This window comes from Hyperolius riggenbachi, chromosome 4, assembly GCF_040937935.1.
Source record: "Hyperolius riggenbachi isolate aHypRig1 chromosome 4, aHypRig1.pri, whole genome shotgun sequence".
NCBI classification, from domain to species: domain Eukaryota; kingdom Metazoa; phylum Chordata; class Amphibia; order Anura; family Hyperoliidae; genus Hyperolius; species Hyperolius riggenbachi.
The window spans coordinates 93,521,152-93,538,974 of record NC_090649.1 but is presented as its reverse complement, the minus strand read 5'-3'; the positions used below and the strand labels follow the sequence as shown (position 1 = coordinate 93,538,974).

General features: G+C 45.2%; 1 long non-coding RNA gene across 1 annotated transcript in view; it reads right to left on the bottom strand.

The window, feature by feature from the left end:
- Positions 1-6,869: 6,869 nt before the first annotated feature.
- The window catches only part of LOC137571347 (uncharacterized), a 28,726-nt gene continuing 17,772 nt past the window's right edge, over positions 6,870-17,823 (bottom strand). Inside the window, exon 2 of the long non-coding RNA XR_011031344.1 lies at positions 6,870-7,253. This is a non-coding gene — a long non-coding RNA (uncharacterized lncRNA). The remainder of the gene's footprint in view (positions 7,254-17,823) is intronic.

Sequence of the window (17,823 nt, the reverse complement as noted above, 5' to 3'; positions counted from 1 at the left end):
CCTAGCCATCAACTGTAGGCCCAGGTACTCACCTAGGGAGTTCTCCTCCTTCATCCTAATAGGAGTCTACATCCCACCGGACTCCGACACCAAGAATGCCCTGAGAACACTGAGCGACTATATCTCGGGGTGGGAAACTGCTTCCCCTGAAGCCCTCATCATCATCACCCTAGATGACTTCAATAGCGCAAACCTGCGACAGGAACTGCCCCACTTCCAGCAGCACATCACCTGCCCCACCAGGAACCACAACACCCTGGACAAATGCTACACGGCCCTCAGAAATGCCTACAAGGCCTCTCGAGGCGCTCCCCTACGGAACTCAGACCACTGCGTGATCCACCTGATCCCCACTTACAGAAGGCAGCTGAAGGCGACAAAGCCCATCATTAGAACTGTTAAAAAGTGGTCCGAGGACGCAAAACTGAGGCTGCAGGCATGCCTGGAATGCACCGACTGGCCGACCCTGGAGGCACCCACCTTGGAGGAATGGTCTGAAAACATCCTCTCCTACGTCCGCTTCTGCGAGGATGCATGCATTCCAACCAAAACCTTCAAAATCTTCCCAAACAATAAGCCCTGGTTCAACAGCAACCTACGACGTCTCCGGAAGATCAAGGAGGAGGCACACAAGTCGGGCACCCCAGAAGAGTACAGGGAAGCCAGGAATACCCTAAACAGAGAACTGAAAGCAGCAAAAAGGACCTACTCTAATAAGGTAGGCCTCAGCCTACAGTCCAACAACTCGCGGGAAGTCTGGAAGGGTCTCAAGGCGGCAACGAACTTCAAACCTCCCCTTCACCAAGCAGCTTCCAGCTCACAACTGGCGGAGGAACTCAACGAGTTTTACTGCAGGTTTGATCTCCAACCCAAGCAACCTGTGGCCCCAGCATCCCAGCCAGCTCCAGACTTCATGGCATCCACGACAGAGGACGCCCAGGGCCCCCCAGGGGCCAGTGGAATCCCCGCTCTGACCGCAGTACAGGAAGAGGATGTGCTACGACTCCTCCGCAGACTCAATCCCAGGAAAGCCTCGGGCCCGGATGGGGTGTCCTCACTCTGCTTGAGAACCTGCGCAATCCAACTAGCTCCCATCCTCACCTCCCTCTACAACAGATCCTTATCAGAAGGAAAGGTCCCCTCCTGCTTCAAAAGGTCCACAATCGTCCCAGTCCCCAAAAAAACAGGGAACACGGAACTCAACAACTTCAGACCCGTGGCCCTGACCCCCATCACCATGAAAGTATTCGAGAGGCTAGTGCTGGCCCACCTGAAGCACTCCACCAGCTCCCTCCTCGAACCACTCCAGTTTGCCTACAGGGAAAACCGATCAGTTGACGATGCCATCAATGTCAGCCTGGCATACATCTCGGAACACCTCGCCAGCCCAGGGGCCTATGCTAGGGTCCTTTTCCTGGACTTCAGCTCGGCTTTTAACACCATCTGTCCGGACATTCTGATCAACAACCTTGCGCATCTTGGGGCGAATTCCCTCCTCTGCAGGTGGGTAAAGGACTTTCTCTCCAACAGAACTCAACGGGTCAAGCTTGGCAGTCGCATCTCCAGCAAAAGAACCACCAACGTCGGTGCTCCGCGAAAAACTAATTTGCATGCGGATGCGAATTTGTACGCGTTTGTATGCAAATTTTTGTAAGTATGTGAATTTAACCATGTCAGTGCCTGTGTGCTTTTACATTGATTTTAGGCGAAAATGTACGTGAATTTGCATGGAAAATTCGCATAGCGAGAACGCATGTGACTTTCTTATTATTACATTGCATGCGAATCGCACTCTGATGGCTCTGCTGTGCAGATTTCTCCTGCACAGTAAACCGCACTAATTTCCTGGAAACAGGCCCATTGACTATCATTGGCTATGCGAATCTGCATGCAGAAAACGCATGCAGATTCGCTCTAGTGGAAATGGGCCCTAAGAATTCCTTGGGTAAGACTTCCTAACACTGCAGGGTGCACCCTTTGAGGCTTCAGCTCTTGAGCGCTTTGAGTCCAACAGGAGAAAAGCGCTATAAGCGCTAAATGTTGGGATTAGTAAACTACACTATAAATTATTTTTTTACGGTTTCTGTCACTTACCATAGGTAGAAAACTTCAGACAAATCTGACAAATTATCATAAGGGATTCTCAGTATTTAGTTTATTCTGTATGAAAATCATTTCCTGGAAAGAATCTATATGAAGAAGTCAGCTAGCCTCCCTACTCCCTTGCACATTATTTTGGCTTTGTTCCAGTGTCTTCCTCACTGTGACCCTCTGTAGACTCAGGGCTGCCCCCCTTTTCTGGCATGAGCATGGTCATGTTGCACCCTTGAGAGCCCGGTCCTGATCTTCATACCAACAAGCCCTTGTTAATTTTCTTTGGGGGGGTTCAAGCTCTGTAATAAGGGACTGGAGGGTGGCATGGGAAGCCTCCATAGGACCTATTCCTAGGTAAGTACTGGTATGTCTTTTTTAAGCCGAGGTTAACTTCAGGTACACTTTAAGTGTCATTGGCGACCTGTAATGCGGGATGTTTAAATTCAGTTATTTCTTAGCGCTCCTGGTGTTACGAGTTCCTGGTACTCTCAGGATGCGTTCACACTATGGGCTTGATTCACAAAAGAGTGCTAACTGTTAGCACGGCCGTTTTCGCGTGAATTTTCGCATTGCGCGCGATCGCAAATTTTCGCGCGAAACGATAACGTTTTCACGCGCAAACGCGAATTTTCGCGCGAAAACGATATCGATTTCGCGGTAAAATTCGCGTTTGCGCGCGAAAACGTTATCGTTTCGCGCGAAAATTCGCGATTGCGCGCAATGCGAAAATTCGCGCGGAAACGGCCGTGCTAACAGTTAGCACCCTTTTGTGAATCAAGCCCCATGTGTGTTGCACTGTGCAATAATTCTGCACGCATATGAACTAATGCCCATTATATTGAAATTACAGGTGTTAAACAATTTCAGCCTACAGGCTATTTTACCTAATGCTGGGAACACGGTGCGTTTCTGCTCTTGATCGTTTTTACCTCTCGATTCTTATCTTCCTCTTGTTTTTCTTATCTTTTTCCATTCACTTCTATCAGAAAATTAGCGGCCAAAGAGTCGAAAGTGAGATCGGACATGTCGGAAATTATCTATCGAACCAGCTTGTCAGCTTAAAAACTAACCGTGTATTCCCAGCATGACGCCAAAAGCCATTTTCACCTGTCGGCGCTCCTCCCATTCATTTGGCCATAACCTTATCACTGCTTCTCACACTTAAATTATCTAGATCTTGTTTCCCCCCCCCCCCCCACAAATTAGACTTTTTGTGGGCAATACTTGTTTTCAGTAATTACTTTATTTTCTATGCATTTTATAGGAAAATACAAGAATAAATGATAAAATACACTCCAATGGATTTCTCCAATTCTATCCCCTACAGTTTTAAAATAGGCAATGCTACCATAAATAAAACCCACACATTTTATTTGCCCATTAACCCTGGCTGTTACAACATTTATATTACGTATATGTCCCTAGTACAGTGTATAGCAACAATATATTATTTGTAAATAAAGGTGTATTTTTTTCTGTGGTTTTTTTTGTGTTATATATTTATATATTAAAATAAACTATGAATTTTTTTTCTCCTACGTGTTTGCTTGTTAACTGGGGTGGGGGCTTTGGACAGAATTCATTTTATTTATTTTTTTATTAAAAAAGTGTATGGTGTCTGTAATTTAACTTTTCACCGCTAGATGGGGCTAAAACACAATCCTGATTTACCAGGAAGAGTTTCATATACAGTACATGTTTTTTTTTTTAACTTTCCTTTTTATGAATGGAAATGTCCATTCATTCAAGGCACTGCAATTGGTTCGGGGAAGCCTTGCTTCCCTTCCCCAATCACTTACATGGAAATGCCGCCGGGTACAAGTGGTGGTCGCACACGCACCTGCCGCTTAAACACTGGACGCGTATACCGTCCAGTTAGACTTCATCGGGGGCCTATCTGGATGACTAGTCTTCCAGATAGGCTGAAGTGGTTAAAGAGTACCGGAGATGGGGGGGGGGGGGGTAAATGTATGCATACCTGGGGTTCCCTTTAACCCCCTTTAGGCCGAACATTCAGTCGCAGTTCTCCCAGAATGCCTCGATCCTCCCTAGGCGACCTGGTAGATCTGTCAGTCAGTGAATGCACAGTCCTGTTATGCTCTCCCGTGGCCAGTATCGTGACTTCTGAGATGTACTGGGCCGTCCAGCCGGGGATCGGAGCGGTACACAGATACGGCGACAGAGTGATAAGCCTGAAGGGGGCTGAAGAAAGCCCCAGGTATGCATCATTTTTTTTGTTCCCCTCTTAGGTTCTCTTTAAAATGCACACAGTGTACATTGCAACACACACACACACACACACACACACACACACTGCGTTATGCAACCGTGTGACCCAAACCTCATCGAGGACATGTTACATACTCACAGATATGATTTCATGCTCACATCTAACGTGCCCCAGGATATCTGTCTGGTAATTACAGTTGCCATTTTGCATGCTTTTACAAATCTGCCCTTTTTCAGCTAACGCAGGTGAACAAGGTCAATAGAAAAGTACATCATGACATTTTATCTAATCTATACATTCTAACCATTTAGCCTTGGAGTTTTACAATTTTCTGAGGAAAAAGGTTTTTTTTGACATCCCTAACACCAAAGGTTACATTGAGAGTGTGATTTAATGCAGAGGAAGTGCTACCACTGAATATACCTTTGCTTGATAAGCACAGTTATCTAAAGCCTACTTAAGCCGTTCTTTTCATAAAAGAAGCAAGGTTCAAACCTGCCTTCAAAATCAGCATTCTGATACCCCAGCTTTACAAATATAGCTGGGCAGGCAATGGCTGGTTATGCTTTAAAGTGAAACACTGCTTACTGAAAAATGTGCAATTACTTCTGTTATTATTATTAGGATTTATATAGTGCCAACATTTTACGCAGTGCTGGACAATACAGTGGCTTGCAAAAGTATTCGGCCCCCTTGAAGTTTTCCTTATTTTGTCACATTACTGCCACAAACATGCACCAATTTTATTGGAATTCCACATGAAAACCCAATACAAACTGGTGTACACGTGAGAAGTGGAACAAAACTCATACGATTCCAAACATTTTTTACAAATAAATAACTGCAAAGTGGGGTGTGCGTAATTATTCGGCCCCCTGAGTTAATACTTTGTAGAACCACCTTTTGCTGCAATTACAGCTGGTAGTCTTTTAGGGTCTGTCTCTACCAGCTTTGCACATCTAGAGACTGACATCCTTGCCCATTCTTCTTTGCAAAACAGCTCCAGCTCAGTCAGATTAGATGGACAGCATTTGTGAACAGCAGTTTTCAGATCTTGCCACAGATTCTCGATTGGATTTAGGTCCTGACTTTGACTGGGCCATTCTAACACATAGATGTTTTGTTTTAAACCATTCCATTGTTGCCCTGGCTTTATGTTTAGGGTCGTTCTCCTGCTGGAAGGTGAACCTCCACCCCAGTCTCAAGACTTTTGCAGACTCCAAGAGGTTTTCTTCCAAGATTGCCCTGTATTTGGCTCCATACATCTTCCCATCAACTCTGACCAGCTTCCCTGTCCCTTCTGAAGAGAAGCACCCCCAGAGCATGATGCTGCCACCACCATATTTGACAGTGGGGATGGTGTGTTCTGAGTGATGTGCAGTGTTATTTTACCGTCACACATAGCATTTTGGCCAAAAAGTTCCGTTTTGGTCTCATCTGACCAGAGAACCTTCTTCCACATGTTTGCTGTGTCCCCCACATGGCTTGTGGCAAACTGCAAACGGGATTTCCTATGCTCTTCTGTTCACAATGGCTTTCTTCTTGCTACTCTTCCATAAAGGCCAACTTTGTGCAGTGCACGACTAATAGTTGTCCTATGGACAGATTCCCCCACCTGAGCTGTAGATCTCTGCAGCTCATCCAGAGTCACCATGGGCCTCTTGACTGCATTTGTGATCAGCACTCTCCTTGTTCGGCCTATGAGTTTAGGTGGATGTCCTTGTCTTGGTAGGGTTACAGTTGTGCCATGCTCCTTCCATTTCTGAATGATCGCTTGAACATTGCTCCGTGGGATGTTCAAGACTTTGGAAATCTTTTTGTAGCCTACGCCTGCTTTAAATTTCTCAATAACTTTATCCCTGACCTGTCTGGTGTGTTCTTTGGATTTCATGGTGTTGTTGCTCCCAATATTCTCTTAGACAACCTCTGAGGCCGTCACAGAGCAGCTGTAGTTGTACTGACGTTAGATTACACACAGGTGCACTCTATTTAGTCATTAGCACTCATCAGGCAATGTCTATGGGCAACTGACTGCACTCAGACCAAAGGGGGCTGAATAATTACGCACACCCAACTTTGCAGTTATTTATTTTTAAAAAAATGTTTGGAATCATGTATGATTTTTGTTCCACTTCTCATGTGTGCACCACTTTGTATTGGTCTTTCACGTGGAATTCCAACAAAATTGATTCATGTTTGTGGCAGTAATGTGACAAAATGTGGAAAACTTCAAGGGGGCCGAATACTTTTGCAAGCCACTGTAAATAAGGTTACACACAATGATGATAGGGGTAATTATAATAATTCTTATATTTGTATAGAGCTTTTCTTCTGTTAGACTCAAAGCGCTTGCGAGGCAACCACTAGACTGAACTTAGTAGGCAGCAGCAGTGTTCGGGAGCTTTGCCCAAGAATTCCTTACTAAATAAATGCTGGCTTACTTAACAGGAAGAGCCAAGATTTGAACCCAGGTCCCCTATGTCAGAGCAGAGACCTTTACCCTTACACTATGCAGCCAGGTGTGACAGACAACACAATGCAGGTATTAAAGGGAATCTTAAAGCGGACCCAAACCAAACATTTTTTTAATTCAAAATATTTAGTTCCATCATTCTGACACATACAAAGATAAATAAACACTCATTACAGCCTATGAGCATTTCAGTGCATGCTTTTCACCCTTCTCTTCTCATAACTAGGGTTATACCGGTGGCAGCCATTACTTCTGAGCTTAGTAGGAGGTTTTAGATCATGGGTGTGTTTGTCATCAGCTACCTTCCCTCACAGGGGTGTCGTCTATGTGAAATCTCACACAAGCTGAGATCACCTCCCCTGTGACATCATCAGTAGGAGCCTGTGTTTTGTTTTTTATCTCCTCCACCAGCATGCCAGATTCTGTCCCGGAAATATGAAAGGAAGGGAGAGGTTCCTGCAATAAATGTAAAATATTTTATATTTGTCATCATGCAGCTAAAAAAAATGTATTATTAAAAGTTAGAAAATAGATTTTATTTCTGAAATCTTGTATTTTTAATTTGGGTGCACATTAAAGTCAAATAAAAAAAATTTTTTGATTTGAACTTACCGTATTTTTCACCGTATAAGACGCACTTTTTCTCCCCAAAAAATAGTGAGAAAATGTCCCTTCGTCTTATACGGCAAAGGCAGGGAATCCCCGACTTACGAACACCTGCCGATACAGAACCGCTGACCCGCCGCCATGTCGGGGATTCCCTGCCTTTCAGTGACTGCTCCCACATGCCTGCCTGCCTTCCTCCCTCCTGCCTAAGTTTCCTAACCTCCCCCCCCCCCCCCCCGCGGGAAGTGTCAATAGCGGCAACTTACCTCTGGCATGCTCCCGTACTGATCCCAGGTCATTGCGCTTCCCCCCGCTAGCCTACTCTGCCTCCCCCTTGCGTATCTGGCCCCCCCCCCCCCGCGGTGTTGGAATACGTAGCGGCAGCTTACCTTCGCAATGTGCCCGCGATGACTGCAGACATCCGTCTCCCCGGCACTTCTCGCTCTAGTGACCGGCTTGAACTGATGAAGCGCAGTTAAAGCCGGTCACTAGATCGAGAAGTGCTGGGGAGACGGATGTCTTCAGTCATCACGGCACATTGCGTAGGTAAGCTGCCGCTACTTATTCCAACACCGGGGGGGGGGGGCAGATACGCAAGGGGGAGGCAGAGTAGGCTAGCGGGGGGCAGCACAATGATCTGGGATCAGCACGGGAGCATGCCAGAGGTAAGTTGCCGCTATTGACATTTCACCGGGGGGCCAGGAGACTCAAGCGGGAGGCAGGGAGATAGGCACACGAGTAAGGCAAGGGGGCACAGAAGTACGCGAGCACACATGGGGGGGAACAGAAGGACATATGGAGGGCACAGAAGCACACGAGGGGTCACAGAAGGACACGGGAGGCACATGAGGACACATGGGGGCGCAGGAGGACATATGGGGGCACAGGAGCACACGAGGACACGTGGGGGGGCTCAGAAGGACACATGGGGGTACATGAGGACACACAGGAGGACACATGGAGGGCAAAAAGGACACATGGGGGGCACGTGAGGACACAGAAGAACACATGGGGATTTGGGGGGCACAGAAGCACACATGAGGACACACAGAAGGACATGTACAAGACACTCCTGGAATATGGACGCACCAGGTTTAGTATTTTTTTTTCACGTTGGAAAATACGGTACCTCGGGCTTCTTCCAGCCCCCTTGGCTCCTAATGTGCCCACGACTACCTCCTGTTCCCCTCTGGCCAGTGTCAGTGATCCCCCGCAAAACTGTGCTGTCGCTGCCAGTCGACGGCTACTACGTACATGCAGCTTTAAGTCGCATGCAACCTGGTCACGCTCCAGGTGCCGGGAGCATTCTGCGCTTGCGCAGCAGCGAATTCTGCATGCGAAGAAAACTCCTGGCTTTTTTTTTAATTTGACTTAAGTTTCTCTCTAAGCAGTAAGACGCACAATGCCAGGTCATAAACTGGAGTAATAGTCCCAATACTAGTTCACACCTCTAAGTGGGCAGAGTGCAGGATCAAGTATGATACACAAGGAGGAAGGACTCTGCCAAAGGCTTACAGTCTAAAGTCCCATCTACACTATACAATTTTTTGCCGATTTGATTCATTGATTGGATTCGATTCAATCCGACATGTCCGATCGGGATTCAATTCGATTCAACTTGCCACTGTTTTGAAATGGCAATTTGAATCAAATCCCGATCCGACATGTTAGATTGAATCGAACAAAAAAAATTGTATGGTGTAGATGGAGGTAGTGGTGATAGAAAGGGGCTGCATCGAGAGGTTCTCGGTAGAGAGAGTTAGGACATTGGTGGGGTGGGGTAGGCCTTCTTGAAGACGTGAGTTTTGAGGGCTTGTTTGAAGGTGCTGAAGGCTTACAACTAGTCACAGTATATTACACTATTTTTAGACCGTATTTTATGGATTTTTCCTTATGACTCCTATAAAAATTTAAATGTCAATTTTTTACCAAAAATAATTTTTGTATTAAGAAACCTTTTGTATGAATAAAGATTGGATATGGTATTTCTCAAAGTCAGTTTTCTGATTGTTCTGAGAGACGGATATGCTTTGGTTATAATATACCATACAGTAGTTCTGTAGGCCAGACATAGGATCTTGAAGCGGATTCTGATGTTGGGAACACACTAGGCTGTGCGTGAAAGGTTGCGTTTTGCGAGCTCTGCTATGTTCATAGCGCGCATTACACAACATTAAGCTGTGCTGCTTTAGCAGCGCAGCTTGATGAATCGAGCCCATATCGTTTTACTATATGTGGCTGCCAAAGGGTTAAACTATTACCAGATCTTTTTTCTGAATCGATTGGTGGAATATAAAATTTAAATTGACAGCACACATTTACACAATCATTGCAGAACATGGTGTCCTTCACCCAACCGCTTTTGTCTCCCATGCTGGCTGGTATTCCCAAGGAAGCTCAGAGCCTGTCAGCATAGAGCTCCACCCATGGTTGGGGGCTTCACAATTTTTCCAGAAAACTGACCCCATAGACTTCAAGGTAAAAAACTGAGACAAATGTTGAACCGGAAACCGTGAGTAGTTGCTCACTCTCTGATATTTTGTATATCAGTCCATTCCAATTAATTGGCAAAAAGAGTCTAGTAGCTTTGAAACTTTGTAGCCACAAATAATAGGGTGGTCCGCTTGACTGTGAGGTATAAAAAGTCCAATCTTTATTAGCAAATGGTTAACAAAGACATATCAGCTAACGCGTATCAGAGCATATACTCGCTCCTTAGTCAAAGCATAGTCAGAGCGAGTGGATGCTCCGATACACGTGAGCTAAAATGTCTCTGTCCAAAAACATTTGCTAATAAAGATTGGACTTTTTATACCTCACGGTCGAGTGGACCTCCCTCCATTTGTGGATACCTGGTTTGGTTGTGCTCAGTCCTGCTCCCATCTGGTATGGTGGTGTGCTGAGTGGGGTTTCTTTTTCCATGTGGCATTGAAACTGTCTTTTTTGATGATATTGTAGTTATGTTTTTGTTCACGCTGCAGAAGATGACACGATCCATATCAGATTAGAAAGGGACCTGATGCTTTTTCGACATCCCTGACTTGTACGTTTGAAAAAGGATAATTTAAAGTTAAGAATGTTGATTGTACAGGGTGCAGCTGAGGCAGTTTCCAGAGGGTTCCAAGTTTGACTCACATAACTGCTTGCTTTGCACAAAACATGATTCACACTGTTCAAACAAATTAAGTGAGCAGCATTTTTCTTAAGGTGGCCATACACTGGTCGATTTGCCATCAGATCGACCAACAGATAGATCCCTCTCTGATCGAATCTGATCAGAGAGGGATCGTATGGCTGCCTTTACTGCAGATTGTGAATCGATTTCACTAATCACAATCTGTGGAGCTGCCACCCCGCATGCATTTACATGATCCGGCCGGCGCGAGTCCCCTGGTCTCCGCTGTCTCTTCTCCGCTCTGGGCTCCAGCTGCACTTTACTTCCTGCCGGGGGAGGTTTAAACAGTAGAGGGCGCTCTACTGTTTAAACTTCCTGTCAGGAAAGGAAGTGAAGCCAGCCAGAGCCCAGCGCGGAGAAGTGACCACCTAGAGAGAGCGGGGACACGCGCCGGCGGAACAGGTAATATATTGCCGCTAGCGTTGGTCATTCGAACGCCGCTATCGACGCACTCCCAACCCGCCGGTGATCGAGCAAAATCTTCCGCACGGACGGATTGACGGGAACGATCGATTTTGGACGGAAACCGATCGTTTGCGCAACGATTTCACAGCGGATGCGATCACAGTGATCGAATCTGCCGTATATCAGCGGGAAAATCGTTAAGTGTATGGGCCCCTTTACACATATTAGTAAAAGAATGTCACCAGAACTTTCAACCGGTAGCATGAAACAAGGAAAGAGTAATATATAAAAAAAAAAAAAAAAAAAAAAGAAGCTTGCTTCAGATGATTGCACTATTAAGAGTTATAAGATAAAAAAAGAAGCTGACACATAGGCCTCAATTCACGGAGCATTATCAAACGTTTATTAAACACTTTATCAAACGTTAGATAATTTACCTCATGGGTAAAATCTCATTTTAAATTCACTAAGGTGTTATATATTTGTTGAACGTTTTATCGGTAAAACATTCGATAAATATATAACACCTTAGTGAATTTAAAATGAGATTTTACTCATGAGGTAAATTATCAAACGTTTGATAAACTGTTTGATAAACGTTTGATAATGCTCCGTGAATTGAGGCCATAGGCGTCAATTCATCAAGCATTACCGCATTCGGTAATGCTAAAAGCAGCTGAGTTTACGGACCATTTAGTAAAATGTCAATTCATCAAGGCTGAAATTACCGAACAGTGAGGTAAATTACCGACTTGTGTGGTAAACACCTCCAACACGTCAGCATATGTCAATTCATGAAGATCAGAGCATGCGGTAAAGCCCAGGAACATGTTCTCTAATTACAGACAGCTCTTATCTGTTGAAAACCAGCTTCAAATGCCTTCTGTGTGGATATCCCTGTGATTGACAGGAGCAAAGAGCCAAAAGGAACAGCCTCTGTCTCCTGCAAGTCCCTGTTATAGAACGTGATGCCTTCTCCTGAGGGTCCAGCTTTTCTACCCCAAGGCAGTAAGCAGAGAAGCGGGAACATAAGAGGTTTCCCTTGTGGCCGTTCGACCATTTAACCCCTTAAGCTCCTGTTTGAAGATGCAGAGGAGCTAGTGGGGTTTTCACCTAAGCATGGCATGTGTAAGGTCTCTTGGAGTTCATCTAAGCAGTGGCAATTAAAAAAAATGTTAAGAAAGAGTAATAGACAGACTCAGAGCAAGCAGAGGCAGTATAACAAACGTACATTACTAAAGGGATGTTGGGATGCATCTTACTATTGTAATGCCCTCACTGCAGGGAACAGCTTGAAACAAAACAGAGACAGATCCACGCTTTTCTGTTAAGGCTGGTGCACACCAGAGCGGTTCTGGAGCATTTTTAAAAACGCTAGCGGTTTGAAAACCGCTTGGGTAATGTATTTCAATGGGCTGGTGCACACCAGAGCGGTTCGTTTTAGCCACAAACCAGGGCTGTGGAGTCGGAGTCGTGGAGTAATTTTGGGTGCCTGGAGTCGGAGTCGTGAAGAAATGCACTGACTCCTAATGAATTTAAACTGTAATTAAAATAGAAAATATGATAAAATGTTCTATTTATCAGCTAATAGTCATAAATAAATTATATATACAGTAATAGCTGTGCTTAGTCCACAAAAATGAAGTAAACCAATCAAAATTAATGACTTGTGCTGCTTCAATAAAGCAGTCCCCGTATTTTTAAGGTCAGATATACACATCTGATTGTGACTGTATATATGATGTGTACACAGGAATCTCTTATACATACTAAATAACGTCTATGCTGTAAGTATAAAGCCTGATGTGTAGCTGTGTCACTAATAGAGGTGGTCAATGATATGGAAATAATTCTGCGTTGATTCTGATTTATGCAAATGTATGCACTCTCTTTGCTCATGAAATCAAATAATTTGATATGTTGTTAAAATTTGGTTTGGTGACTACAAATTAAAGGGTACCTGAGAAGGATGAAAAGAAAAGTTTTATACATACCTTGGGCTTCTTCCAGCCCCCTTCAGGCTAATCCAGTCGCTGTCCTCCTCCACCACCTGGATCTTCTGCTATGAGTCCCGGTAATTCAGCCAGTCAGAGCAGTCTGGCTGCATGCCGCTTCCACAGCCAGGAGCGTTCTGCACCTGCGCAATGGTGCTGCGCAGGTGTAGTACGCTCCCGGCGGCGGAGTGTGTGCATGCGCACTACGCCAGACTGGCTCAAGTACCTGGACTCATAGCAGAAGATCCAGGTGGCGGAGGAGGACAGCGAGGGACTGATTAGCCTGAAGGGGGCTGGAGGAAGCCCCAGGTATGTATAAAACTTTTATTTCATCTGTCTCAGGTTTCCTTTGTTACACAGTAGTACTATACTCTACATATGCACTCCCCACAGAGCTGCAGGGAATCCACTGAGAATGTTGTGCACATTGAACACAGAGGTGTTGTCCATCACCCATAAACCTGGTTCAGATTGTGCATGAAGAATGTGTAATAGAGGAAGAATCTCCTTTTTCCCCTGCAGAGTGCCTGCACATCACTCTTACATGTACCCAGTTACATTGCCTAGGGCCTGATAGATGCTCTTTGTTCCGGCCTGTACCTTTTACAAGTACTCTTACCAAGGACTAGTTTTAGTCTATGACTAAAGGGAATAAATATGGCAGTCTCCATATCATCCTAACTTCAGTTGTCTTTTAAAACTCCTAAGTGTTGGCAGTTAAGAGACGAATTGCATGTTACATACTTTCAATCAACATGATTGTAATATGCAAATTAGAGGAGTCTGAGTCGGTGGAATCCTGAACTGAGGAGTCGGAGTCTGGATTTTTGTACCGACTCCACAGCCCTGCCACAAACGCAAACTCGGGGGGCTGCAGCATTTTTTAGACTTCTGAGGCGTTTCTGCCTCAATGTTAAAGTATAGGAAAGTGAAAAGCCGCTCTGAAAAACGGTTTTCCAAGCGTTTATGTTACATAAGCTGTTCAGTAACCGCTTTACTGTAACAATATTTGAAATCTGCTACACAAAAACGCTACAAAAAAAACGCTATGCGTGTTTGGAAAACCTCTCTAAACATGCCTAAAATCGCTCTGAAAATCTGCTTCAAAAACCTTTAGTGTTCTGCTAGAGGTTTTTGGTGTGCACTGGCACTTACCGAACAGGTTTTTGTGAACTGAAGAATAGTATTCCGGTAAATTACCGAACTTCTACCCCACCTGTGAAAATATTGATGAATTAGCAACAAAACTTCTAAAATACCGAATGTGGTACTTTACCGACTTTTTTTTCTATTGTACAGCCTTTGATGAATTGACGCCTGTATGCTTTGATATAAAAAAAAATTAACCTAGGATCACACTAGACCTAAAAACAGTGAATCCAGATTAGGTACTTGCTATACAGATTTTGTGAGCGTTTTGCGTTTTCCTATACCTTCCATTGAGGCGGAATCGCCTCAAAAATGGCCCATGCACCGCTTAGCAGATCGGAAACGAACCGTTTAGATGTGAACTTTCTCATAGAGAATCATTCCACAAGCGCTTTTAGGGAGATTTTGAAAATCGCCAGCGCTTAAAAAAAAAATGACTAAACGCCCCTAGTGTGAACGAGCCCTTAAAGAATTTTCCTTTCTTTCTCCCAAACAACACATTCTTCCATAAAAAAAAAACAAAAAAACACAATTGTATGATTCACTACACAGTGATAACTCAAATATCACACCTTATCAAAGTTAACAAGCCTTATCAGAGTAGCACAGCGAGCACTACGAACTTATGCCTGCTAATTGGCAATGGCACTTGCCCTGCCCTGAGCCCCTGCAGGTTCGTTGCGCTTGCTATGCTACTCTGATAAGGCGTGTTAACTTTGATAACGTGTGATATCTATGATAAGGTGTGATATTTGAGTTATCACGGTTTACTGAATTAAGCCCAGTATGCGGGAGGTAGAAACTTGAAGTGTGTTTTTAAAATGCACACATATTCCGTGGCGCTGTACATAATAGGAAACCAAACTAGGGGTATATAATGATACAGACAATGATATCCATCAAAATATGGACACTGGTACAAAATGTAGAAATGGTGGTACCTTTAATTACACTAACGGTTTTCAAAGCGCTATCGTTCGTCACCAATTTGGTGATAGGTGTATACACCCGCAAATCGCCCCAGCGTGAATGGGCCCTAAAGCCTCATACACGCAGGGCACCATTGTTGCTGTTGCTAGCACACAGGAGACATGTGCACAACAGCTCGGCGACAGCTCCGCCTGAACGACAGCTGTCTACACGTCTCTGCCCAACAGGCAGAGACACGGCGGAAGCTGTTGACGAACATTTCATCCCCGCGCCGGAAGCTTCCTTCTGGCTGTGCATATCTGTCGCTAGTCCGCACATAAGGCTCATACACACGGGGCACAACTGTCGCCACAAACACGTGGCACACACATGTTGCGGCGACAGGTCCTCCGTGTGTATGAGGTGCGCACCAAGAACTGTCGCTACTCAGAGCTGTCGCCAGGTGATTAACTTGGCCAATCGCCGGCAATAGCTGTTGCAGCAACCGTCGCTAGTCCGCCACGCGTACTGCGTGTGTATGTGCGGACTAGCGACAGCTACCCACAGCTAGAAGGGAGCTTCCGGCGGAGGGACCGAACCTTTGGCGACAGCTTCCGCTGTGTCTCTGCCTGTCGTGTAGACAGCTGTCGCTCAGGCTGGGCTGTCGCCGAGCTGTTACGCACATGTCTCCTGTGTGCTAGCAACAGCTACAACGGTACCTCGTGTGTATGAGGCTATACACACGCAGTACGCGTGGTGGACTAGCGACATTTGCGGAGACAGAAGTTGCCAGCGATTGAACTTTTCAATCGCACGGCAACTGCTGTCTCCGGCGACAGTTCGGGGTGCGCGCCTCATACACACGGGGCAACTGTCACCCAGACATGCGCGTGCCACGTGTTTGTGGCGACAGTTGTGCCCCGTGTGTATGAGCCTTAACTGTGCTCCCTGCCTCAATAATGCAACAAGGGGATAAAAGCATAAACAGTTGGCAGCAGCTCCATTCATCTGCAGAGCAGCTGCTGAATGACAAAAAAAGGACAAGTGGCTAATTCCTTTAACTCCTCCCACAGTTCCTGTCATGAAAAGAACAAAGCAGCTGCCTGCATACCTCAGAGGTCTGGTCCAAAGAGATCATTACTGACCTACAGCCTAGCAAGACAAAGGCTGGCGTTACATAAGCTGTGGCCTGTGCCATAGCATGCACTGTTTAATGACCAATCTGCTGGTATGGAAGCTACTCATTGGCAAACACACAAGCCAGTAGCTGCTGCTTGTTACATGCAAGGTTGTTGGCCTGCCTTTCTATTGTTCACACTAAGAATTGCTAATGTCACAAACAACCTCTGAGGCATTACAAAAGCTTCATTAAACTGGTAATTTTCTCACTTCCAAGAAGCTGTGGAATCCATTCAACACTTCTGAATTCTGTTACTGGCATGTCAAATTTTACACCAAGCAGACCTCTATCAAGACAAGACACAGAACATTTACCTTATGCTGTGCTTTTCCCCTGACAGACTCAAAGCACCAGAGCTGCAGCCACTAGGGTGCGCTCAGTAGGCAGTAGTAATGTTAGGGAGTCTTGCCCGAGGACTCCTCACTGCATAGGAGCAGGCTTACTGTACAGTAAGAGCTGAGAGATGATCCCTGGTCTCCTGTGTCAGAGGCTGTGCCCTTAAAGCAGAGATGGATTAAGATGTAATTGGGCCCCAAGCAAGTTAGTAGGCCCCCTTGTAATTATTTTGCTGAGCTGAAGTGGAGAGAGGTCAAAGAAGTTGGAAGGTGGGCCCCTTGATGCCCCTTGGGCCGAAAGCACCTGTCTAGGTTGCCTGGTGGATGATCCTGCTCTGCCTACACTACACATCTCTTACAAAATCCAGACACATTAAGACGCCCATGCATAAACAAGTAACCACGTTTCGGGATACCTGGATTCACCGCATGCACATGCAAATTCTATGTAGCTCTAATAGAAGACTTAAACCTATAGGGAAACTGCAAAATGTGCATAGATTAGTTAGTTATCAAATCTACTGTACTACAATCAGGTCTGTCTACAATATATTTTGAAGAACACAGACTGACTTCCCATGGTCCAGTGCGTTAAAGCAATAATTGTGAGGAGGACTGGTCTTATGTATGGCCAATATACCCATTACCACAAGAATCTTGTTCATATGTTCACTGGTCACACTGGAAAATGTGCCTGAATGAGGGCCAGTCTTGCAGTTCCTGTTAGAACTTAAAGGATACCCGAAGTGCCATGTGACATGATGAGATAGACATGTGTATGTACAGTGCCTAGCACACAAATAACTATGATGTGTTCCTTTTTTCTTTCTCTGCCTGAAAGAGTTAAATATCAGGTATGTAAGTGGCTGACTCAGTCCTGACTCAGACAGTAAGTGACTGCAGTGTGACCCTCACTGATAAGAAATTCCCTTTTTTATCTCTTTCTTGCTCTCAAAAGCCATTTTCTGCTAGGAAAGTGTTTTATAGTTGGAATTTCTTATCAGTGAGGGTCACACTGCAGGCACTTCCTGTCTGAGTAAGGACTGAGTTGGCCTTTATGGAAGAGTAGCAAGAAGAAAGGCATTGTTAACAGAAAGCATAAGAAGTCCCATTTGCAGTTTGCCACAAGCCAAGTGGGGGACACAGCAAACCATGTGGAAGAAGGTGCTCTGGTCAGATGAGACCAAAATGGAACTTTTTGGCCAAAATGCAAAACGCTATGCGTGGCAGAAAACTTAAGGTGGGTACACACGTCAGATAAAAGTATTTGGAA